Source organism: Motacilla alba, chromosome 1A, assembly GCF_015832195.1.
Source record: "Motacilla alba alba isolate MOTALB_02 chromosome 1A, Motacilla_alba_V1.0_pri, whole genome shotgun sequence".
Classification (NCBI taxonomy): Eukaryota; Metazoa; Chordata; class Aves; order Passeriformes; family Motacillidae; genus Motacilla; species Motacilla alba.
Genome location: NC_052031.1, coordinates 49,169,449 through 49,194,965, shown reverse-complemented (window position 1 = coordinate 49,194,965; position 25,517 = coordinate 49,169,449). Strand labels below are relative to the sequence as shown.

The 25,517-nt window shown below is 39.0% G+C and overlaps 1 protein-coding gene across 2 annotated transcripts in view; it reads left to right on the top strand.

The window, feature by feature from the left end:
* The first annotated feature begins 14,538 nt into the window (after window positions 1-14,538).
* GRAP2 (GRB2 related adaptor protein 2) overlaps window positions 14,539-25,517 on the top strand; it is a 40,694-nt gene continuing 29,715 nt past the window's right edge. Inside the window, exon 1 of one of the 2 annotated variants that reach the window (XM_038154258.1) lies at window positions 14,539-14,705. The gene's annotated coding sequence lies outside the window, so the exon portion shown is untranslated. The other variant, XM_038154260.1, reaches the window with a different exon arrangement.

Genomic DNA, 25,517 nt, shown 5'->3' with positions numbered 1-25,517 from the left:
AGTCACCCATGAAGACATGTTTAAATTCTTGTTCTTACTGCATTTACACCAGAGGGAACAGATGACAAATGAAATCACTATCTTCATTTCAATTGTTTGGGTCCCACAACTCTGCCCCTGAGAGACATCCTTATTTGAAGTATTTGACTGCTAACACCATCGGTTTGATATTTGTTAGTTAATTACTTGAAAGGTGAGGGAATAGAATGATGATTAAATAAATCTGTATGACTTCCATCAGCTCTTCCCTTCTAAGTACGTCAGTGTTACTTATAAAATAGGCCTCTGATGATTTCACATTTTCAGAAAACTTGTCTGGCTTGGGCTACTGCAGCTTTTGCCTGGGTGCTGGAGAAAGCTGATTTTGATATGACAGGGATGCTGCCCTGGAAAATGTTCTGCTGAGAAATATTTTTTTAATTATTGGGGGGGAAGAGGTGATTTTTTTTTTACACAGATGTTAAATTTCCTAGAATTAATTGGGTAGAAAAATGCCTTTGAGGCATCATCCGGTCCATTAACTGCAATGCCAACAGCCAGTGGCAGGAGTTGAATATTAACAGACTTTATAGCTCTTTACAGTAATAGACAAAGCCAGACAGATTCACAGCTCAGCCTGTCCCTCCTCTTCTTACCTGCTGCCTTCTGTGTTTATATCCCCAGTGTCTGCAGTGTCCTTCCTTTTTGAACAGGGAGACATGAATATAAGAAGCTGTGTTGGTTTGCTTATTTGTGTAAAAATTATACACTCAGCAAACCAGAATCAGGCCCTCCTCCTCCACTTCCAGGTCATACTTTAAAAGTAATGCTATTGCAGGATTATGTCAGACACATGTGCTTCATAACACATGGAGCAAAACAGGAGAGTAGGGAACAGCTGAAAAACTAATTTTAAGGATGAAATTTCCGGAGAGAAATCTTTATTCATAAGACAAATGTGAAAAAAATGCCAAAGGAAAAGATGTCGGTGTTGTTTTGTGTATGCATATTCTTTTGTTGGCTACATGAAAGCTTTTAATAGTTTTTTTCATACAGAATACAGACAGTGTTCTGAGTCATAGTGTCTTTCCTAGGGAAGGCAGGAACTCCTTGCTCACTTCTGCATTGCAGAACTGAGTTCAGCACAGCGGTGTATAGCAGTGGGGATAAAGGCTGACATAGGCTGTATGTGCACCCATTTTGGATTCTTATCTCCATATTTCACTCAGGCTATTAGGACCATGCCTTCCTTGTTTGTTCTAAGCTACGAGTCTCCATCCAAACTTTGCTGCAATGGGTTATGACGATTTAGTATGCAGACTACTTCTCTGAGTTTCTACTTCACCAATATTCATAGAAGATGCTGACCTTGGAATCAACTATGGATGAGACATAAACCCCAAAACACTTAATACTTTGAGTGGCTAATAATCCTAAATTAAAATTGAAAGGATAAGTGATTAAGTTTAGGACCCTGATAATATTACATTAGACACAATTCAAAGTTCCTCCCTCTAGTTTATATAGAATTTATGCTATTTCTTCTCCAATAGAAGATATCTGCTCGGATATGTTAATGAAGGGACCAGATAGCTAATTATTTAATAGCTTGTTTATCTGTTTGCTATGCGGTATCCCTGCAGCAGTCTCATTTCTTTGTTTGAAGTCTTTTATACACATGCATTTATAAGACACTTGGGAATGTGAGGAGAAAAAGCAGCAAATAAATATGTTTGGAAAGCATATGTTGTACTAAATCGGCAAAGGGTAAAGAGCTTCAAAAAAGGAGAAGGGAAGAAAATGGGCTCCAGCTTAGGAAAGCAATGTGAGAGATGCTGAGTAAAAAAAGAACAGTCACCCAGCTGGGATTTATTATGTGGCAAGCTTTGGGGTTTTTTTTTTAACAAAAGCTGTGGAAGACCAGAAATCAAAGATCACTGTATATTTACCAGCTTTTTTGAAGTATCTCTTCACTAATATCAGAATATCTCATAAAGACTAATCAACTGATCTTCAGAATATCCTTATGAGTTTGAGGGATTTAAGCCTTTTTTTATCATTGGGAGAATAAAGAGGTTATTTAGCTAAAACTACACAAGAAATCTGTGATACAAATAATGAAGCAGGCCTGCATTCAGTGCAGTGACTCAACCATAAAACCAGCCAATCTTCTTGCAGGATTAAAAGGCACTAAGGGAGGGCTGTTGGTACAATTCACAGCCAAAGGAGAGAAGCTGATGAGAAACTGCCTCAAAGTATAGATGGAGAGGGTTATATAATTCTGCTTGTTAGGGAAAATCTACCTTTTTTCTTGTGTTTTAATTAAAGGCAGTGCCATAAAAGGATTTTCAGCTAGCCCTTTCTGGGCACCTCTGATGGTAGCCAGACTTAAAACGCCAAGACACTTATAATGAAATCTGAGACTGTTTTGAGCTTCGTCTTCATATGGTCATTTTATGAAAAGTTAGAAAACTTGTATGCAGTGAAGATGATAACACCCATGTTACAGGAAGTTAAAGCCCTTTAGATTGAGAAATGACAGATATATCTAACACACAAAAAGGAAAAAATGGTCAATTTAGTGTTCCAGTTGGAGTTTAAAGTGGAATCATTAATACTTGAAAATAGGACAAAAATAATGTTATTTAAATAAAATGTTCCCATTTTGTGTTTTCCTTCAGTTTTTAACCATTCATTGATAGGGTTGTATAAAAGCATTATCCCTGTTAAAACTTTCAGTCACTGGGATTGCTAGGTGAGCTGACCACATTTTGTGCATAGCTCTGAAGGAGACAGTTGTCATGCACTGTGATCTGAGCATATGTCATTATTTATGTTACCTCCAGTGAGAATCACCTTGTAACCACATTCAATTTGGTTGAGATTTTTATGAAGGAATTGCACATCCATATTGAAACTGCTGCAGTACATTGAAGAAGATTGATGCAGCTTTTATTAGTCCTATTAACTCACTCTAATAAGGGGTTCTCTATCTTTCATCCATATTTTCAAGGTACATCTACCAATTGCATCATCTGCTTTTAAGGGATCTGAGACCTCAGAAAAAATAAGACTACCACCATTGTAGTGATATCATATCTTTTCTGGGCAAAAGACTGCAACTTAACTGTGCAATTTTTAGGACTCCACTGATCAAAAAAGTTTAAATTCACCACCTCTAGGACTTCTGAGTCCTAAAATACAACTGTTATTATCCAGCATATTCTTTAAGGCCTTGTGGAGCACACACTGGAGGCTCTCTGATTCTTCATTTTCTTAGTTTTGGTTTTTCCACAGATAACTGCAAACAGAATTCAGTGTGGGCAAAAAAACCCTAATGATTTCTAAAATTATGGTGATTCCCAGACTGTTGGAAGTTAATATTACAATATGGAACTACTGACATGAAACAACATCAACAAAAAAAAGGACATAAGATGTTAGGAATTTCTTTTATATCAGGATGATTTAATTTCCCATAGAAAATACATTTCTGAAGTTTCTTCTGTTAGGAGCTACACAGTGCCCCAAATATTGGAGAAACAGATCAGCTGAAACTACTTGTGTGAAAATGTTTCTTGTCTAGAAGAGGGATGTGGTATTCTCATAGTCTTTGAACAGAGCAAGACGTAATTCTCTCTCCCAGGATTTTTCCTGGGGAAGGCAGTGAGAAAGTTCAGAGAAAGAAGAAGGAAAACAATTCTTATCTCTACTTGCTGCGCCTGTTGTTTGGCACATGTGGAATGTGTTATGGAGATTGTTTACCAAGAGAGATCTGTTAATTGGACTCTGCTGATGGTTATTTGGACTGATTGACCAATTGGGTCAAAGCTATGTCATGACTGTCTGGAAAGGGTCACGGGTTTTTCTTTAGTAGAATAGTTTAATATAGTATGGTAGCAATATAATCTAATGTAATATAGCTTAATAAAGCAATTGTTCAGCCTTCTGAATCATGGAGTCAAGGCTCTTAATTCCCTACATTGGGGGTGCCTGCATTGGTAGAGGGAGAAGGTTGTAGCTCATGTCTGGTGAGAATAAGAAAGCAACTCAGGGAGGCAGAATGCAGAAAAGCTGCAGATTATAGTGGTTTTCTCTGCCTTGGTTAAAAAAAAAAAAAAGAAAAAGAAAAAAAAGACTAGTAATGAATAGCATTTTGAGTGTTTGCTAGTTTTTCATCAGCCAACAAATAAATTGTGCTGAAACATTAGTCTCTACTCCCATGGTGATTAGATATTACAGTACATATGGTATGGAAACATTAAGGGATGTTTGAAGACCTCACAACGCCTAAACACCGCATGCTGGCCAACTGGTGACCATACGCTGCAGCTGATATAAACATGGAGCTGCCTCCTGCTTTCCTGCACCTGGATTTGCTGCCCAGATAACTCCTACATGTTACTGCAGAGCAATGCCCAGCAAGGACTTCATATACTTTTGTTAGCAATAGATGCAGCAACCATACATCCCCCACCAATAAAAGCAGATATAATCTTCTGTTTGAAATTAGTTTGTCACATCACAAAAGATTTGTTTTCACCCTGTCCAAAAATTGCAGCACTTCTGTTTTTCTCTTGATGAAACTAGACAACATTACAACCTTTATGTTATGCTGACTGCTTCTAAAATAGAAAAATATTTAGGACTGATGGGTAGGGCTCAAAAGTGCAGCAACAGACTAAATGCTGTACCCAGTGACTTTGGTTGGTTTGGACGGTATGTCAACTTGAAGCGTCGTGTCCCGTAACTTTGTATTCAATATCTGGCATTTGAGTCTTAGAAAATCAAGGCAAAAATTCTGAGTAACTTTTTTCTCATATTAAAGACTGGATTGTTTTGGGAGGTTTCCTACTGCAACTTCAGCTCAAGTAAAATTTACAGCATCTCAGAAATTATCCTAACAAAACTAACTCCTGCTAATTCTAAGTATTCACAAGCTTCTTCTTCCATTACATGGTTTAAATGTTATGTAGACCAATTTATTCATTAGTAAATAGTCTTGATGTTTTTCAGATTTCTGTTGTATCCAATATATGCAAAAGCTACACAAAAATAACTAAAAATATCCTACAAGTGGGCAATTTCTCTTTGTTTTGTGGCACAGAGCCATAGTGATTTAGCTAACACTAGCATCCTATTAACACAGACATCCTATTCCCATGTTATTCCACAGTGAATATCATCTGACATTTTATTCTGAAAGTAGTGACCTACCTGGAAAGTGGATGACTTTTTCTGAATCCTGCCTAGAACCCAAAGAATTAATTTCTCCTTTTATCTACATATCCTGTATAGTTTGTATGACACCAGTAGTCTAAATCATGTAAGACATCTGTAGCTGAAATAAAGCATAAAGAAAGCTGTTACAAATCTCCTGTAACCACTCTATTGATCTCTACCCACCTTTTCAGAGCATTTAATATGGTTTCTACAGCATGTCTGTTCTTCTAGTATTTTTCAGTCCCAGTGCTATTGCACAGTTAGAACAAGAGTCCATTTCACTGATTACTTGTTATTCCCTACTGATGCTCTATTCCTAGTTCTGCACAGGCACCTCGGTCTTGACCCAAAGCAAGACTGTGGCTTCCTAGCTGTGGGATCCCAGAGGACTTTTTGTCAAGCTATTTTAAGACTAATCATCAATAGGCCCTGCTATCCCAGTTTTTTAATTAAATCTTTTGGTCAAACCAAGCTTTATCAAATAGGGACTAACACAACAGAAAAACCAGTTGAGACAGAGAAATCTGTGCTAGATTTAAACACCCACAACTGTATTTGTGAAAAAGAGTACTATAACAGACCCATTACTTAATTCCTAAAGACTTCCATTTTTCCCTTTTTCTGAAGCCATTGACCTACCCTTTTTACTTTTTGCATTATGTGGATTTTTAACCTTTATTTTAACAAATACCTCTTTTCTTAGCATGGAAGGCTTTTTCATTTTAAAACAACTAAAAAATTTAGCAAAGATAGTTTTAAATATAAGATTGAGTTCTTTAGGCTGAAGCTTGCAGAAAGAAAGTCTGGTGGGAGTAAAAAGAAATTAAATATTGGTGAGCTGCCTTTGATAGTAGATCTCCTAGGAGAGAGCATAATATAAGAGATACAACATCTAATTATGTTTTAGTTGTCTTGATGCCTGTTTGTCATATTACTACTTCTGATACTGTCAGAAACCACTGGAAATGGAAGATAAGGCAGATTTTTGGTGGGTTTGGGATGCTGAGCAAAGACATTAACATATGCTATAGAACGCCTCAAGAGACAGGTTGCAGATGCACAACGACCTCTGGCTCCCTCCTGTCTTGGAACCGTAAACCTGAAAATTCAGTACTGAGATGTCATTCTCTGTATAACTACTTTTCCTCTTTCATTCCTGGTTTCTGTTGTTTAGTTTTACAAGCCCTGAATCTGACAAGATCAAACTAATTAAGTCTGAGGTCAGCTAAATACAGTGCCAACATGGACAAATATATTGAGTTTGTACTCCTGTCACTGATGAGTACAGGGCTTTCAAATTCCTCTTCAGAGGGATTTTGAAGTTGGGATATTTTAGTTAACAAATAGGATGGAGTAAGACTACATGTATTGTCAGTTAACAAAACTCAGGTGAAGGGCAATAGTAATTTCAGACAGTGACAGCTACTTAGAACTGAGTGACCAAATGTTAGTTGTTTTTTTCTGACTTGTTTTGAAACCACATTTAAACCACATAGTACTTTCAAGTTAAGCAGTGGAGATGGAAGCACATGCCTTCTTTTGCTGAGAGAGGGAAAAAAAAGGAATTGAAATGCAAATTTTTATGGTATAGTTAGAGTTTTCCTTAGTTTAATCTCATAGCCTCCAGATTTTTATACAGTCACTAAATAGTCTTGAATTTATCTTATCAGTATAAAACCAAGAAAATCATTATGTGCAGCTGTACTGTAGAAGCATCACAATGAAATTATTTCATTGCACAGAGCAGATGCATGCGGCTGGCGTGTCAGAGCCTATAGGAGCTGCATGGAGTTTGTATCAGCAGGAATTCACTTTCACATACATCACTTGAGGACAGGAATGTGCAACGTGACAGGCCCATCACCACCCATCATTCATCTAATTTACTATGGCGAGGAGGATACTTGATTGTGTCTGAAAGTCAACAGGTCAGCGGCTTCATGTAGCAGCTCATGCTGCTCTCAGCAGTGCTGTGTTCTTACTAATCATTTAATCTTGTATTTGAAGTTCAGGTCCTATGGCTTACCTCCTCCTTCTTGTTTTCTTTCACTTTCACTTAAAAATATAATGCTCTATTTCAGAAAAATTAACTGCAATTTCATGGATCACTGCAGCAGGAATAAGTTGTATACGCAATACTGTAATCCATCTATTTGTTCCGCAGAATGCAAATTGACTTGATAAGCAATTCCTTGTGCTATGTAAATAACCCTGCTTCTAATTGAGAGTGCTACATTTTCAGTGCAGATGGGGAAGGGAAAAGAAGATTGTCTCTGGCTTTGACTTTCTGATAGTTGTTCCAGGATATTTTGTTTATATATTTTTAAATCTAACATATAGAATATATTGGCAACAGCTGCCTTGATTTCTTTTTTGACAAAAGGTCCGGTGGTCTACTGATGTTTCGTTCTCCCTTTTTCTTAGAAAAAGCTTCCAAAATCTGGTTCTGATGCAATATGCCAGATGACAATGTCTAAAATGTACAATTCCTCTAGCTAGTAGATACCAATCATCATAGGAGTGAGAATAGAACATGACACTTGTTCTTCCAGCAGTGTGTCAGGAATGGGTAAGAAGAAACACTCTACAATAGGATGAACAATAGGGTGTTTACTTTACATGGGCCCTTTTAGGTTCAGATTCTCTGTGGGGCTTTCCAGCAGCTGGAACAATTTCTATGAACTGGATACTTGGTTTTGTAGTATGGATACTTTTCTATTATTAATTGATTGGTATTTCCATTTCTTTTCTCTATAATGATATTTGTAATTATCAAGAACTTCTTTCAGGTTCAGAGTTAAAATCAATGTCTAGATATTATATTGAAAATAAAGGCAACACCTTTTATATGTTCTTACAATTTCCTAAACTACCAAGTTTCTCAACCAATTTTTTAATTATAAAGTAGAAGTTACTTAAATGACAATGGTAAAGATATTTCAATGGTAAACACTAAATATTGTCTTTACCTGTAAACTTCACTGAATTCCCAACTTGAAGTCCATCAAGTTAGCATAACCTAACTCTTCCAGGAGAAACAAACTTATCAAAATTACCAGACATAATTTTTAAACAAAAGGGAGGAAGTGTTCTTACATACCATGCAGTAAGTAAGTTGTCACATTTGTTGCCACAGAATGTAACAAAGGACAAAACCATAGACAAACTTACAGCAAATAAATGGCTCTTTTAAAAAATTGTTCAGTTACAATCTCTGGCTCAACCAGTCAAGTCAGACTTGTTGCGGTGAAGAATTCCTGGAAGGAATGTCAAGAAGGCTTGCTTTGTTTCCTTTCTTCCTGCTCATTTTCTCTAAACAGATCATATTGGCACTCCCAGCTAGAGGACACTGGGCCAAAAGTGAGCCTTTTGCCTGACTCTCTACACTACTGTAGTGCTCTTTTGTGCATTATGGCATCTTCAGTATGATTCCTTACAAAATCACACGTGCTTCAGAACAGACCTGTTTCTACCTGTGGCATCTGTCACAACTGCAGAGTGAGCAAACTTGCTGGCTGAAGCTGCTTCAGCACTTGCTGCCCAGCTGACAGACACCAGGGGTGCTGCTTGGTAACTTATGTTAACTGGGCTCTCATTGCACTGAGCAGCTATGTCAATTATCCTGTTCTCATATCAGTACTCATGCAACTAGGAATTTGTATACAAAATTCTTTCTAAGTGCCTTTGGTCCAATTCCCTTCATTAATCTAGGAAAACACAGCTATGGGAGACTAACATAAAGACCAATCTATTTTAATATGTGCTCTAGAGTCAGAAAATATTAGTTTGTCTTGCTTACTTTCAAGCCACTAATTTTCAGAAATTCCAAATGGATGCTAATTTCTTTTCAATTTTCAGCATTTTAGCTCATCTGTCTTTATATTCAAAAATGCTTCCATTTATATGTAAGCCTAAAACCAACAGTGATGCCATTTTTCCTAAGTTCTTACTTGTAAAGGTGTTGGTATTTTTAAGTGTTTTTTTCTGAGAATAACATGGAAAAGTTGTTTATTCTTACACTTTTCCTGACTTGCTATTTTTTCCTTGAGCAATTTATTTAAATAATCAATTCCAAACTTACTAATTTTAATTGACAGGCCTTCTCAAGTCATTCTTGATTCCTTTCAGTGTTATCCATATATTGAAAATTTTGCAGTGTCTCGGTGTTGAAGAAGCCCTGTTTATATTGGTGTCTGACTTTCTCTGATGCATTATTTATAAAACAGTCCAACCATGTGAAGCACTGGAACACAAGCCTCCAGGTCTTTCTGCAGCCATTCATCAGTGGCATAACCATATCCATTATCCAGAAGTAGAAACTGCGCTGTCTGTTAGTTCAGTGATCTCCCACATAAATGAACTTGGGAGGCCCCAAGAATTGTTAGTGGCTGCTTTTCTCACTTGAACTTTTTTTAGATATTTTTATAAAGGTTTTTTGCACTTTTTCTAGTTATTTTCCAGCTATATCTCATTTTAGTCAGTAAGTGGTGCCAGACACATCTCATGGTGCTTATTTTATTCTCCAAATGATGAAACTCAATGCACATCTGCAAATGTAACAAGTCTAATTAGGAATTAGGGCCTCTCTCCTGAAAAAGGTGGCAGGATGATTAGGCCAGCCAAAGCACATCTACACCAATGCATGCAACATGGGGAATAAACAGCAGGAGCTGAAAGCCATTGAGTAAGTGCAAGACTGTGACATAGCTGCCATCATAGAAACACAGTGGGATCACTCGCACAACTGGGGTGCTTGTAGTGGATGTCTGTAAACTCTTCAGGAGGGACAGGTAAGGAAGGAGAGGCAGTGAGGGAGCCCTGAGTGATAGGGAGTGTTTTCACTGTCCAGAGTTTAACAATGATGATGATAGGGTTCAGCGGTTATGGGTAGGAATTGGGGGAAGGCCAATAAGGTGAAAGTCTGTTGCAGACCACCCAACCACGGTGAAGAGCAGGCAAAATATTCTATAGGCAGATGGGATCAGTCTCATAATTGTTGGCCCCTTTTCTTGTAGGGAACTTCTACTTACCAGGTGTCTGCTGGGAAGAAACAGTCCAGCAGGTTCCTGGAATGTGTGGAACAGGGACAGAGAGCAGAATGAAGATCCCAAAACCCAAGGGGAAATGGTCAGTGACCTGCTACACGCTTAGACACTCACAAGTGCATGGGGCTGAATGGGACCCACCCAAGGATAGTTAGGGAGCTGGCAGAAATGCTCATGATATCCATAATTCTGTGATATCATTTACTTAAAATTCTGGAGAAAGAAGCAGAAGCAGAAATAATTTCATCCTCCAATTCTCATTCGGCATAAGGAAGCCAAAATCAGGATTCCATGGCAGCAAAATGAATGAACAGGAGAAGTGAATATTGCTCTCTGCAATAACCTTTTGGTCCCATTCAACTATCCTTAACCAAAAATACACCAACCATAACAGACCCAAGGAGAAAGCAGAGAGAATATGTCTAGCCTCTCCTTTTGGCAAGACTACAGTTTGATACCAAACTAGAAGGAAAGTGACTTGGTTCTACTCAATAATGTATGCCATAATAATTTAGTGCTTTGACATTTACAGGTTAAAAACACAATATTCAGGTGTTCCACTATGAAAAGTCAATTAAAAGCATGGAGAGAGCCACCAGCAAGTAAAAGAATAAATGGATAATTTTAGTGCCCAGTAAGTTTGTTTAAATACAGCCTAACACCTTCAATTGTTTAACCACTGCTTCAGTAGACTTACGGTGCTAATGTAGTTAGCATTTTGATCACACCTATAACAAGATCCAAATGCAAATGTCAGAGTCAGTGAAAGTTACATTACAGCAAAAGAACAATATCCGCAACTAGGGAGAGGGAAGGAAATGTCTCTTGTCAGTCTAGTGCAACCCTTCTATTTACGGAATCGTTGAAGGGCTCTAAAAAAGAGCAGAGAGGTGAAGGAATTACAGCAAGAGCTTCCATTTGTCATTGAATTGCTCTGCTAAATGGTAACACCAGTTTTTCCAGACCAACTGGCTTTGATCCGTCAGCTTTCCCAGCTCAATACTCAATAGGGGAAGCATTTTGGTCAATGCAGCAGTAGCATAAAAAGGGAATGCAGCCTCCAAATGATTTAAATGATGCTTGTGAATTGTTATTTCACAGCTTTATGAGATGTTCCTGTTCCCATCCCTTCCTTTTATTGGTTAGCATAAGGCTGGATAGATTTCTGTGCAATTCCCAGCTGAGTCACCAGGGAAGGTCCATTTTCATCCTGTATCAATTTCATTTCAAGCCTGGACAAACACTCAGCTTCAGGAAGGGAGACAAGTGTGATATACTTTATGAAAACAAAAAGTAAAAAGATTAAAACTCCTAATAAATTTTGTTTTCCCTGTGAGTCCCCTTCCCACAGTCCCCCTTATGAACATGTTTCTCTTGCTACCTACCACAGTCCAGATTGAGGGATATTTTTAATGCAAGGATTGGCATAAATTTCAAGCAAAAGATCAAAATGGTACTATTTCACATTTCTAAAGAATAGAGCTAATTAACCTTTTTATCAAACAACACATTTTCAAATTACTTAAAAGGGAAATATACTGGTTTAATTAAGATTTCACAGGGAGAGACAGTTGCAAACACTTGGAACAGAGAGGAAGTGGGATGTTTATGAGGAAGGTGCTGTATGCTTTACAACTCCCTGTCTTTTTCTTGTTTGCACTTCAAATGGAGTCCATTTTTATCTGTCTATCTCCTGCTGAGAGAATCTGATTTTATCATGTGTTTCAAGGAAGCTATTAAAAACCTTCAATCATAAAATTCTTCTTTCCCTTTGTATGTTTCTCTCCCAACCCCTCTGTTAGAGTAGCACTGTGACATAGGTAATATGGCAGGATACATTGATTTTATTTGCTTTTCAAGTTGATTAGCTAATCCTACTGCAATGAAGTCTTGCTTTACAAAAATTTTGGTCCCCATGTTTTCCTTAGCTGGGTCCACAGGTGGTTTGACTTTTGTAGGTCTGTGATTTTGATGTGTATGCCACACTTTCCTTTTAGTAAATGGTGAAAACTTCAAGAGTGACAGCTTGAGGGTCTATGCACATACAAAAGGAACAACATGAACAATGCCAGCATACTCCTCCTCCTCACTTCCGGATCTCAGGAATATTTCAGAGCTGTAAAAGGAATGTACTAACTGATACAGCATTACAATATCAATGTTTTGCTGGCAGTATATCAAAATAGTTGAATCGTAATTAAAAGAAGTTATTAACCTAAAAGATCTTCCTCTGAAAATTAAAAAAAAAAAACAAAAACAAAAACAAGCCAACAAACAAACAAAAAACTCCACCCTGAAATATAAAATTTGGTAGATATCTGCATTTAAGTAATATTCAAATTAAGCCATTGAGACTATAAAAGCGTGAAGCCGGAATATAGCCATGCATTAACCTCCAGCCTTTTGTTTTTGTCAGTTAATGTCAGACACATCATGCCATATCAATGAAGCTGAACACTGTATAAGTCTTAGCACTAGTAGAAAAGACATCAGCATTTGATTGTTGCATTCTGTGCCTCTGTTCTTGAGCCAGCTCCATGTGACTAATGCTATAATGGTGCATATGTAACTGATTTTTAGTTTGTTGCTAAGATTGACATCTCTAATGAAAAACAAAAAATATTTTTGGCTGAATAGCTAAGAATATTTTATCTTAAGCCAAATGGAAAGTTGAGCTTTGCCCAAAAGCATTTTTTATTGTTTAATGGGGTTTTTTTTACCTTTTTATTCAAATCAAAGTAAATTGTGAGATAAAGACATGGTTTCAGCTGGAAAATCAGAACATTTCATATTGGAAGTGCTTAAACTATTAAAAATGGCAAAAGAGTAATTTAATAGAAATTACAAAACACCTTAATTGGTCTCTGTAACTTTTTGAACATTTTGAAGATATAATTAAGAATACTTTTTTCCCAATCTAGATAGTTCAATATTATCAATAAATTTTTTGCCCATTTCAGTTTGCAACACCTGTGCTCTTTTGAAGAACACAGATGGAACCTCAGCAACCTGGCTGCTTGTTCTACAAAGTCAACAGTAATTAAGTGTTAAAGTATTTTTTTTTTGGTGATGCTTTTGAGCAACAGGCTGGAAAAAGCACAGACCATTTGGCCAGGCTCTGAACCATATCCAAGGAAATGGTAGAAAGAAAAGTGGCTTCAGAAACTCAGAGACATGTGGATCTCACTGGCTCAGGAACTCAGTAATTTATGAATCTATTTCAGCTGCAGTAAATGGCCCTTTCACGGCTTACAGCTACCCAGCAGAATTTAGACGATGTTTTTAGGCTATGATTTTAAGAGGTCTTCGACTGGTGGCTGCCGGGGGAAATTTCACTTGATGTCAACTCCTTTTTGTTTCCTCTGAAATGCCTCATGTTAACGACTGCAGACAGCGCACCAGGCAGGGCCAGGGCAGGGGCTGGCGCTTCCGAAGGCAGATTTCTGCTCTCCAGTAGCAATCATTTTTACAACCACCAATGGTCCTTCTGCCTCTGGGGCCCCACTGACCCCTGGCAGCCCTCAGGCTGCCTTCAGGAGGAAGGACTGGAGCTCAGAGAGCAGAGAAGAAAAGACGGGAGGGAAACTGCCATTCAGAGGCCACCCCAATACACTCTTGGTAGCAACCAAACTGATGCAACAACTAAATCAGCAAATGTGCCTTTTCTGTGTTCTTGTAAGAATCACATTTTTATAGCTCTTTTTCTCCAAACTTGAAGACAGCCCCCTGGTTCACACTTATTGCAGAATCTGGTGGCATCCTGGTTTCTCTCTCACATCTACTCCCTCTCGGTCTGTGCCTACACAGGCACAGATGATCCTTGCGTTCGCCTGCATTTGCTTACGGACTCTGAGCTCAAGGGTGCACTGTGCACACACACCCATGGACCCTGTCATGTCACAGGGGGTGTGCGCCACCAGAGGTGCTCCACGAATTCATGCGCTGATGGCTCACGGCCACTGCTGTCCCCCCATAACAGGGAGGAGGGTACATTTTTGGACAACTGTGATGGCTTGCTCTTGGAGATGGATCACCACTAATATCTGAAGGGGCCAGTGCTTTCCAGACAGATATATTAAATAACTGAACACCGAGCAAGTTGTGAGGTGCCCCAGCACAGCTGTAGCATTCAGAGGAACTGCTCTCATGCAGTTTCCCTCGCAGTAAGACAGTAAAACCACACTAAGCTGAGTCCCATACCAGCTCAATAAGCTGCTGTGACTGTGAGTTCCTGTGTGGTTTGTGGTTTGCACTCTGCCAGCTTGATTGGCTGCACTTCATGAGGGACAGGCTGAGATGCTGGGCTGCAGATTTGTGTGTCCCAAATGGCTCCACTGACTTTGGTCCTTGCTAAACATTTGTGCTGAAGACAGGTTGTTATGAGACTTGTGCCATTCGCCCTCTGTTGTTTCCCACCACAGATCCTGAAAGACCAGAGTGTAACCACCTGCCACAAAGGTACAGATCTGCTTGGGGGCTTGCTTCTTTTGCTGTGAGGTTTTACGGGTAGATGCATTGGCTAAACTAGCATTTCATTTTCTACAGAGTTAAACAAGTAAGGGCTTATCTGCAAGGCTTGAGATTCAGTGTGCTTTCTTTTCCACTGCAGGTGCATCAGGTTTTTTTCCTTGTCAGTGGGGGATCAGGACTGTGCACAGGAGGAGCGTATTTATTGGAACAGAGCAAAGAAAATAATGAATAGGAATTTTTTTTTATTAGTCACAAGCACAAGGCAAAGAAATAATCAGTTTTCCCTGGCTGGGAAAAATTAAAGGTTGCTCTAGCAGAGATCAGGCTATTGTGTCTCCAAGACACTCATTGTGATCTACTGAAAGGGGCAAGATGCCTAGAAAGAAAAATGCTTCTGGCAACTGGAGATTTGGCATTGTTGACCCTCCTTTTGCTCAAAACCAGGGCTCTGCTGCTCAAGTAAGCTGTTTTTCCTGACCTCCTATGTCTTCTATGAAATGTGGTGGTTTCTCAAGGGGTCAGACAGGGGCGTAATTTTTCCTCAATTGCTTTTTAATGTTGTTGTAAAGCTTCTTGATGCATTGTAAGCATAATAGGCAATATTCTTATGAGACACATCTTTAGACTGGAGTGCTATAGAGCTGTATGGCAAGGTCATACATGTGTTTCATGTGTGTTTGTGTGCGTAAAGTTCATAATGCTTGTCTTGTAGGAGCAAAAGGACATCAGTCTCCAAGACATGATTTAGTAGCATCCTATCAGTACAGTATTTTCTTAGAAAAAACAATAATCTAAGCTCTCTTCAGCAGCAGCAGGAGAGCCTGTCACATTTGTAATTGACCAGTGAAGAAAGGTTTAACGATAATTGAGCTTCTAGTAAATGGGCATGGCAGGAGGAACTGGGCTTTGGGATGAGAAAGAGTTACCTACCAGTTATGTTTTGACATGGAAGATCATAGGTGATGGAGCCAGCAGTGCCAGTCATCCACTTGAAAGTGGAAAAGAGAGAAACTCATGCTTTAGCCTCTGCTCCCGTGTTTCTGAATAGGACAAAACCTCTGGCTATCATGTGATGGCATAATGAGTTGTGGAACAGATAGCACACATCTCCTACCACACCCTTCTGCACACATCTCCTGAAATTGTTAAGACTGATGTATCTGCCTGGGCAAAACAGGCAACTTGCAGAAAAAGGGGGCTCTCTTTTCAGAAAAAGCAGGCTATTTGTCCTGATCTCCTACACCTTCTCGCTTTGGTTTGCATAAGGTATAGCGGGTCTGCAGGCTTGTCTGGTTTCTTAAAGTTATAGCCATTACTCTAGCAAGAGACATCACTTTCCTCTTCAAACTTCATCTTCCTTTACCTGGTTACATAGAATTTCTTTTTTTTTCCCTGATGATTACACTTACTCTGGCAACCATGCAGCACTACCCTCCATTTCTGCTGATTCAAGGGCCAGCAGCACAGTTGTGATGTCTCCTGCATGATGTTACACTTTGCCTTCCCAATCAACTTGCAGTTTGACAGCAGCTCTCCTTAGCCACAAGCAATATCTGAAAGTCTGGCAGGCAAGAGGTTGCTATTAAGTCACAGTTCTGGAACTACTGTTGTAGGCAGTCTCTTTCGGTTTATTTTTATTGTCTGATACAATGAAAATTACCTTCATTCTCTTCCCTGTGTTTCTTCCCTTAACATTTTTTCCACTTGAAATTCTCCTCTTAGTGGAGCTGTAATGTATATATGTATGTATGTATGTATGTATGTGTGTGTAGATAGATAGATAGATAGATAGATAGATATTTTTATATGTATATATGTATATGTGTGTATATATATGTGCATATTCGTATACACACACCATAAAATACACTCACTGGCAAGTTCAGTCTCTGGTGTCAGTTAGAAGAACCTACCCACTGTGGCTGACAAAACACCACATTTGACGAGTAAGGAAGTATTGCTACCAACAGTTGATACGCCTGGGCCTTTGGGGCTCATTTTAGTTTGCTTGGATTTTTATAAATCTAAATCAGGCCCTGATTTCTTCTACCTGTCTTCCTCATCTCCAGAGTCTGGTTTTGGTCTAAGAAGAATGTAGCAATTCTGTCTTTTATCAGTTCCTCAAATTGCTGTATAGAATCATAGAATCATTCAGGTTGGAGAAGCCTCCTGAAATCGAGTCTGACTGTTAACCCAGCGCTGCCATGTTCACTGCTGAGCCATGTCCCAAAGTGCCACATGTATGTTCAGTGATGGCAGCACACCTAATTCAAAGCTCAGGGCTGACTGCCAGCCATATCCCAGTCAGCACAAATATTATGCAGAAGACCCTCGATATCTTTGCAAAATCTTTATTTTGTAGCTCCCTTGAAGGAGTCCCTGGCATCTTTTTAGCTTAGCTTTCCACCATTCTTTGTATATTTGGCCAGGAAAGGAAGTATATTACCATCACTAGTTTTTGTCTTTCCTGCACAAGCCTCTCATCTTAATGTCTGCACACATTTTTGCCTATTAATGGGTGTTTTGCCCAGCCTTTAAGACAGGTGAGTGTGAACTCTTTCACTTTATAATCAGGCCCACGTACATGAGTGTGATGACACTGAGATGACAGAAGCACTAAAGCTGTACCAGCCTAATTTGACAACCTGCTAAAAAACCCTGCTGCCCTGAGAAGGCAGGATTATGGGTTTTGGTACCCCACTCAATTGAAATATCTCTATGTATGGCTGCACTGAACTTCTTAAATGTGTCCTACAGTTCAGAGAGGTGAAGTGACTTGCCCAGGAATGCACAGCAAGTCTTTAACCAAGCTGGACTTGGAAAATGGATTCCTACTCTTCTTTTCTCACCACTAAACAAGTCTGATTCATTTCTGCATTTATAGTGATAATTCGATTTTAAATATGATTTCAAATGACTGCTTTTTTAAAGGGGGGAGGGAAAGAGACTTGCACAAACGCGAGTAGAATTGGTAGAGACATCAGGTAAGCTAACAAAAGCTACCCAATGTGTGTACTATAAACATCATGGTTCAAGACACAAACTAATTCCCATGGTACAGCCCTTCTAGGGGGCTGATATTGTACTCAAATGCTTCTGATGCTTGATTGCTACTGTCCTAGGGAATCTGGTGGAGGGGAAGGGTGTCTTCCTTTTCTTTTGACTTTTGCCCAGAATGCTCTCTCTGAAGCATAATTGCTGTCTATTATTTCTAGAAGGATTTCAAATAGATGAGAATTTTTAAAAAAATGTTTTGGAATGGTCTGAATTCTTCCTGTAGCCTTTTTTTTTTAATTGTTCTGCTAATTAGAGAACCATGCTAAAGTACCCTTTAAATAATATCTAAGCAGGAGGGACTAATCTTTGAGGAATAAGCTTGCTAAGAATGGACACATTATCCTGGCACTAAAATCAGAGGTCAGTACTGCAAAATATAATGAGGTAAATGAAAATTACTTGAACACCTAAATGAACATCATGCGCTAACACATGATTAAATTTCTTTTTACCTCTCTTGGAATTCTAAGAACCATCCTTCCTTTCTCTCCCCAACTCAGTCTTTTTTTATAAATAGCTTTATCTTTTTGGAGCAGTGTACAGTACTTAGTAACATGCCACTTTTTCCCCCCGAGGCATTGTATACCTTACATTCTCCAGTCTTTCCTTTCCAGTTCCCTAGTTGTTTTATTTTGTTGTCTCATAATGAAAAAAAAACCACCAGTAACTTGTAGAGTACAAACTTAAACCCCCAGAATTCTGACATTTCTTTTTCTTTTTTTTTTTAAATCTAGCTACATAAATAACATCATGTTTCTAGGTCAGAGGCACTTGCAATCCAAACAGTGATTATCTTACGATATGGACCAACTTCTGAAATTGTCTCTGTGCGTAATCAGGCTATGGTAATTGTTTCTCATGTGAAGTGTAGAGTGTCTAAAGCCCGGACACTGGAGGCTTCTCCCTCGCTGTTTGTACATGGCACTTGCTGTATTGCATCAGACTGTTTGTCTGTCACATCCAGTACACTTCTCCAGTAGTGGTCAAAAATATTGATTCTGAGAAAGGTGACCAAACCCTCTATGAACCAAGCATGCACAGCTCCACACAGGGATGGAAGAAATGCTTTCTAATTCTGTCAGGGAGATTCGTTTAGTTTCAAGCGGTATTATCAAGTCTCAAGCTGTATTGTCATTACACTGCTTGGACTGCACTCTCTTGATAATTCTAATAGTCTAACAGATTTCTGAGATTAAATCTATCGAAAGAGAAAAAACCTCCCAATTTCCTCAACTCTCAAAGATAACTGAGTCTGGTCTGTAAATACTTTCCCATCTTAGACAGAAGATGAATCTTAATTCATTGAAGCCATCAAGTACTGCTATGTTCTCAGTAGAAGGGAATGAATGACAGGCAATATTATATTGCAAAAAATTACATCAGTGGTGTCATAATCATGTCATTACCTTCAGCAGAGGCCATGTGCAGCACTTGCATCTTTTGCCTACTGGTCTGACATAGCATATATTGCTGTGTCATGTACCCCAAGTAATGACACCTGTACTGTGTGCCTAAAAGGTTAAATGCTCTCTTCTCCATTCGCTTAAACAAGCACATTCAGTAACGAAAATCTCTGAATGTCTGTGTTGTCAGATTAGCCTTAAATGATCTTCAAGAAAATATTTTCCCCTTCCCACAACATCACACAAGGCAGCTCACAGTGGGGCTGACGCTGCTGCTCACAGAGTTTCCTCATTGCAAGCAGCAGCTGCTTCGCTCTGTTTCCAGCAGAAGTGAAGCCAACTGCTCCTGCTGAAATATGGTGGAGGTTCTACTGTCTACTGAGAAGCCTGGTGTGAAGTGATGAACATTTTGAAAGGACCATTCTAACGGTTGGCAGTCCAGGTGTCTCGAAAGCTCTATTTGTAGCATCATCAGAAGGAGTAAATCAAACTCCAAGTGTTTTATGAAGGGAAATTTTTTAATTAAAAGTATTGTAAAGGTAGAAAAAGCTTGGAAAAAATCTTGGAAAAAAATCTTGTCTACACAAGATTTCTGTGATCTTCAAGCAGATTAACAATTCCGTTATTGTGGCCATAAAAACAAATTAAAGATCAAACACAAAGTGTCAAGTTTCTTAAAAAACCTCATATTTAAGAATAATTTTACTTAGTAAATTAATAAATACATGTAGGTGTAACATCTCAGGAAATTCATTGGATGTGCCCATACAGTTAACGCTGTAATTCTTAATGTATGCTGTGTTTCTCATACATAGCAAAACCACTGAATCTTTATTTTAAGTTCAAAGCTGAGGTCAGCTGAAGGTACATAGACATTACTAGTACCTCCATAGTACATACTAATTAATTTATTTTTATTTTCTAACTAGTTTTCAACATTGTTCTGACTGTTTCCCTTGACTGTTGAAGTCACTGGAGCAAACAAGGTTGAAGAAAGCACAAGATGATGTCTGTAGAAATTAATCATTCATTAATAAGTGCAACTGTGAAAAGGATTTAGAAATACTTTCTTAAATCTCCAGGGCTTTTGAGGGTCAGTTGTTTAAGCATTCTGAGTTTTATTATTAATTAGTTCTTTTACAGAAAAGCTTCAACTGACTTTCAGACACTGTTGACGTTGGAGGCTCTGTACTAGAAGTTATATCTCCATTGCCAAAAACAAGCAGTGTTTAATAGTCAAGTGGTTTACCCAGGTGTACTGCTCCGTATGGAATCTCAGGGAAGAAAAGGCACAGGTGATTTCATGGCATTGTAGCTAGCTGTGGACGATGCAAAATGTCTCCTCGGGGGTGTACCTCTAACAGCTCAGTAATAATTTCAGTGGCAATTTAATAAGGAGTGGTTGTCTTGATGTAAAAAAGAAAAAAGAAAACCAACTAAACACATCAGTTCTTGAGATGCAGACAAAGTCATAGCAGAAGAAAACCCGGGCCTCAGCAAGCTCCTTCTTAAGAGACGGGTAAAGGAAGAGTGGGAAGTAGAAGGAAGGAAAGATGAAGGGCTTGTTGGGATGAGGAGCTCTCCCAGTGTTATCCCAGGGCAGTTGTTTAGGTACTCCAGAAAAAAATTCCTTTTTCCGGGTTGATTTCTGTTTCTTTGGTAGTGCCCTAAAGCTCCCCACATCTGCTTTTGTCTCACTGTGATAAGTCATCAGGGCACCACCCTCAACTGAAGGATCCTTTCACCTCCACCACCAGCTAAACAGATTTTACCATTCCTTGCACACTACACAGAGACACTGGGAATGGTAGCACACTTGTAGCCACTGCTTTGAGTCTTCTAAGCACTTTGTGATTTCAGCTGGTAATTTTGGGGAGATTTCTAAAACCTCAGTGCTTTAGGAGGTACTTGACTCAAACAGAGTCAAGCTCTTTTCTCTGAGTCAATACTGAAGGATGCGCCCGAGCACATTTCTTGCACATGGGACCCGCATCTGTAGGTTGATTGCCTGTGGTTATCAATTATCCTTCAGTTAATTGCACAAGCCTAAAGGCATTCTGCCCTGATAACCCAGGCAGGTCAGTTTGATTACAGTTTGCCTTCTGCATATCTGACATTTCAATTTTAATTGGGCAGTTGTTGCTTCTGCTCCTAACCTGCTGTGCACTGCTGAAAAGCACTGGAGGATGGATTTCATTGTTAGGTGAAGGGATAAATAGAGTCAGGGAAAGCAGCTGCCAAACTAGAGGTGTCCTCCAGGGTAAAGCTGGGGTCGAAGGACACAGTCATCATATTTTAACATTCAGACTTACCAGTTCAGCTAACCCATACCAGGCGTGTCCAGAGAAGTGTTATTTTCAGTGAGGCTGCAGGAAAAAAACACCAGAGCTCATAACAGGGCTTCTTCATTAAAGTGCTGGGTAGTTTTAGCAAGCAAAGGCAAAGGAACAGCTGTAATTCTTTAAAACACACCAGGGAGAAGCTATACATCAATGTGGTCTGTGTCTAGTACTGCTGCATCCCCACCCCGATGGAGTCTATCAGGATATCAGATACACAAAGTGAGTCTGGATATAATTCATGATTTGTGAAATGCATTGGGAATTTCTTGGAATGAGCAGTGGTTATTTTCCTAATGAATTATTGCTGTTTTGTACAGTTTTGTTTGTATGTTTAACTTTTTTGCTTGAAATGGTTTTTAACTTTTGAGCAGAATGTTCTTTTGAAATGTTATTCTCCTTTTCAATGTAAATACTGGCATGATATTTTTAGGAAGTGGTTTTGAATGCATCATCTTCTGCTCTGCAATCTTGGATGCTTCACTGACTCAAGCTTCGGAAGGGCTGAGCATCCACTGCTTTCCTTTCTAAGCTGTAGAGATGAGTAAAAAACTCACTTCCTTTGCAAACCACAACATCCAACCACCATCAGACAGAGCAACCAAGAAAACAGTATTCCAAAATTCAGTAAATGCTTTGTGGATATTTGTGGATTAGCTTCTTTTACAAAGATGATCGCTTTATTAAGTATAATCATTTTTGTAAAGCTAAACTAAGAGACAAGGCTTATCTGTCAAGGCAAAAGAGACAACCTACCATTATCAAATATTGCAAGATATGCAGCAGTAATGAACCTGAACATTGTACTCCTTAAATGTGAATGCAAGTAAAGTAGATACAAGAAACTTATAGAGAGCAGAGCAGAAAATGGAAGTGTGGTGAGCATAACAGGGGTTTTGGGTTTTTTCAGTATGGAAGCAGAATTGCAGGGTTAATAAAGTTTTCAGATGTATTCAATTTGGAAAAATTAATCTCATTCATCATGGAAGTAATCACATTAAACCCTGTTTGGTTAAATCTGCTTGTAGCAGAGCAGGGGCCTTGTTGAAGTCTTGTGACGAGTAATTCCTGCCATTGGCAGTTTTCTCACTGCACAGCCTGTGAGAAAAGCCTTGCCGTGATCCAAATGCATCTTGAAGGACAAGAGTTGCACAGTTCCTAAAATTTCTGGCTCTCAAAACCTTCTTCTGCAGACTTTCTAAGTATTTAGAAGAGGAACACCTTCTTGAAGGCTGTCTGAGGTACATGACATGTAGTGTTTTCCACTGCGCCGACTAAAGTAACCGTTTTTTCCAGTTTGGAATTTTCCCCTTCTTTCTTCTTCTGTGTTATTTCCTGAGTTCCATCTGCAAATAATCAAATTTTTGAAACTATGTAATGGGGGTCTTCAGCACACAGAATTCAGGAAATAGTGATTGTAATGATAGCCCCATTTTAGTGTGTGTTTAGATAATATGTGCTTTATAATTGGAGTCTAACACTGCAGTCAGTACCATCTTTTGAATGCACATTGAAAGGAAATCTGAAATAATACAGGTCTTCTACCTAAATGATTTCCATATGTCTTTAATCTAGGCATGTGTATGATTTATATCGCTGCCTGAATGAGACTTGTGTTCCATTAGAGTAGTCACTGCAGAAAGATGAGGTTACATTCTCATTTTGTGTGATTTCAAAATTAACCCTGCTGTGGGCAGGGGCTTGAACTGCAGGATTGCCACAAATCTCTTTTAATCTACTTATTGTAGGATTCTATAGACAGCTCTGACCCACTGGTTTTTGTAACTGAGCACCGTATGGAAAAAAGCCATTTGCTTCAAGTGATTTGCCATATGGGTAGGAAAGACAGTGAAAGGCAAAGGAGAAAAGATGTAACACAATAAGTAGTCCAACAGACTATATAAGAGAGTTCAACAAATCAATTCCCTGATTTTTTAAATTTTTTTTTTCCAACTCTTCCTCATGAGATGATCCTTAGATGACAGCACTGATATCAGCAGAGTGTGTTCTGGAGCATGTCTTGTAGGAACAACTGTGAATGATGTTTTATTGTGCTGTGGAAGAAATAACTTATTTTCCTCCCCTCATAGACCATAATGTGATGTTAAATGTAACACCTAGCTTCTTTAAATATGTACACATCCGTTTCTCAGTCTTAGAACAGAATCAAGGTAAAACAATCATACTCTCATGCTTAAGTGAGCTGGTAGGACCAAAGCTAGTTCTCAGGGGATCTGTGAACTGCCTTGTAGCTGTTGTAGATCTTGTTGTGCCTCTGCCCAGATTACCTAAACTATGATATCCTCAGCACATCCGGAGTTCCCACTGCTGCTCAAGACCCTCATGGGTTTCACAAAGGCCTTTGGTGTGGAGTCTCCCATAATTGCATCACAAGTTCCAGTGGTTCCTAGACCTTTTCCTCAAGAAGTGTGCCTTGACATGGACTTACTAATAAAAATTGGATTTTCTCCTCATTCCATTTTATCTTCTGTACAAAGCCAATACAAGCACAGTGGGTAAATTGGAATTGCAATAATATGCCTGCAATTGCCAGCCAAACAAATCTAAGAGTACATTTTCTCTAAACTTTTTGAACTAGAATTGCACTCGCTACTTAATGGGACATAATCTGCAATGACTTGGCCCAACATTTAGGCTTTCAGATAATGAAGCTTACTAGGCTTAATCCGAATGCAAACGTCAGGAATGTGCACTTTTGTTTTCATTAAAGCACTTTTACTTGGAGATTTAACTACCGCTCCTCAGTGGTTTGTATGCAAACTGTGTCACTGAGCAAAACTGACTGAAACTGAGAGAGACAATGTCCATTCTCTATTCTGTCCCCAAGGTTAATTGAGTGTGCTATCAATAACTCGCAGAATAGGGGGGCTGCATCTACAGCGGAATACTTTTAGAGGCTGCCACGTATTCCTTCCATGGAAATCTTTAAGTAGGTGGTTCACTGCTAATGATGTTTGACAAATATATAAATTCCAGCTTCAGCTGACACCTGCTCATGCTCTCGGGTGCTCCTTGTCACCCACATGCACACAGTACACACACCTACCCTTCAAGTGTACACAGACCAGCTCGTTCAGATTTGTATTTGCCAAAGAAAACACAACACACATCACCTGAAGTATGCTCATGGGACCTCTCTTCCTCTCTTCAGGCATGCTGCCAACGAACATCTTTCCTTTATATTCAGCTCCCTAGAGATAACACAGGCTCAAACATAACTTTTGCTGAGATGTGTTCAGGCTTGCAAGTAGAATGCCTGCTCCTGTATGAAGGTAGAAGAGGCACTTCACATGATGCTGTATTCACCCAAGCATGCATGTCATCTCTCATTCTCACGTATGTGTGTCTGCTGTGTTCCATGCATGTGTTGTAGCAAAAAATTTAAATCTTTCTTCCTATCCTGCTTAATATGCAAATGTGGATAGCACATCAAGATTGGAAATAAATGTAGCAGAATGACTTCAGTCAACCTGAAATGTCGAATGACTCATTCACACCCTTTGCACAGTGTTCCCTTTTTGCCACATGCAGTCTATTGAGTAGTCTGAAGGCTGTGTGGCTCCCTGCTGCAGAGCAGCAATTGATTACTTGCTCACTGAAGGACTGGGACCATGATTATTTTTGCAGGATTTACAAGGGTTATGCAGAGAGGTTCCAATGAACCTCCTTCCCATGACAATGCCCATGCTGTGGGAAGGGAAAATGCAGGATGTCAGACTTGATATGCCTATAAGGAACTTTTTGTGCTTAATTAGGTAATTAGCTTTCAGTCTAAATGTTAGTTCAGTAACCAATATTCTTACGCTATTGTATGACCCATTTTTATTCCAGATAATAAGAACCCATTCCAATCTGATATCATTTAGGTTTGGATTAAGATAAACAAGAGTTAGTTGTAGCTAATTCAGAGTAAAAATGTCTTCATGTTAAATCATTCAGGAACTGCTGTTGCACTTTAATTTCAAAGGTATAATAATCCA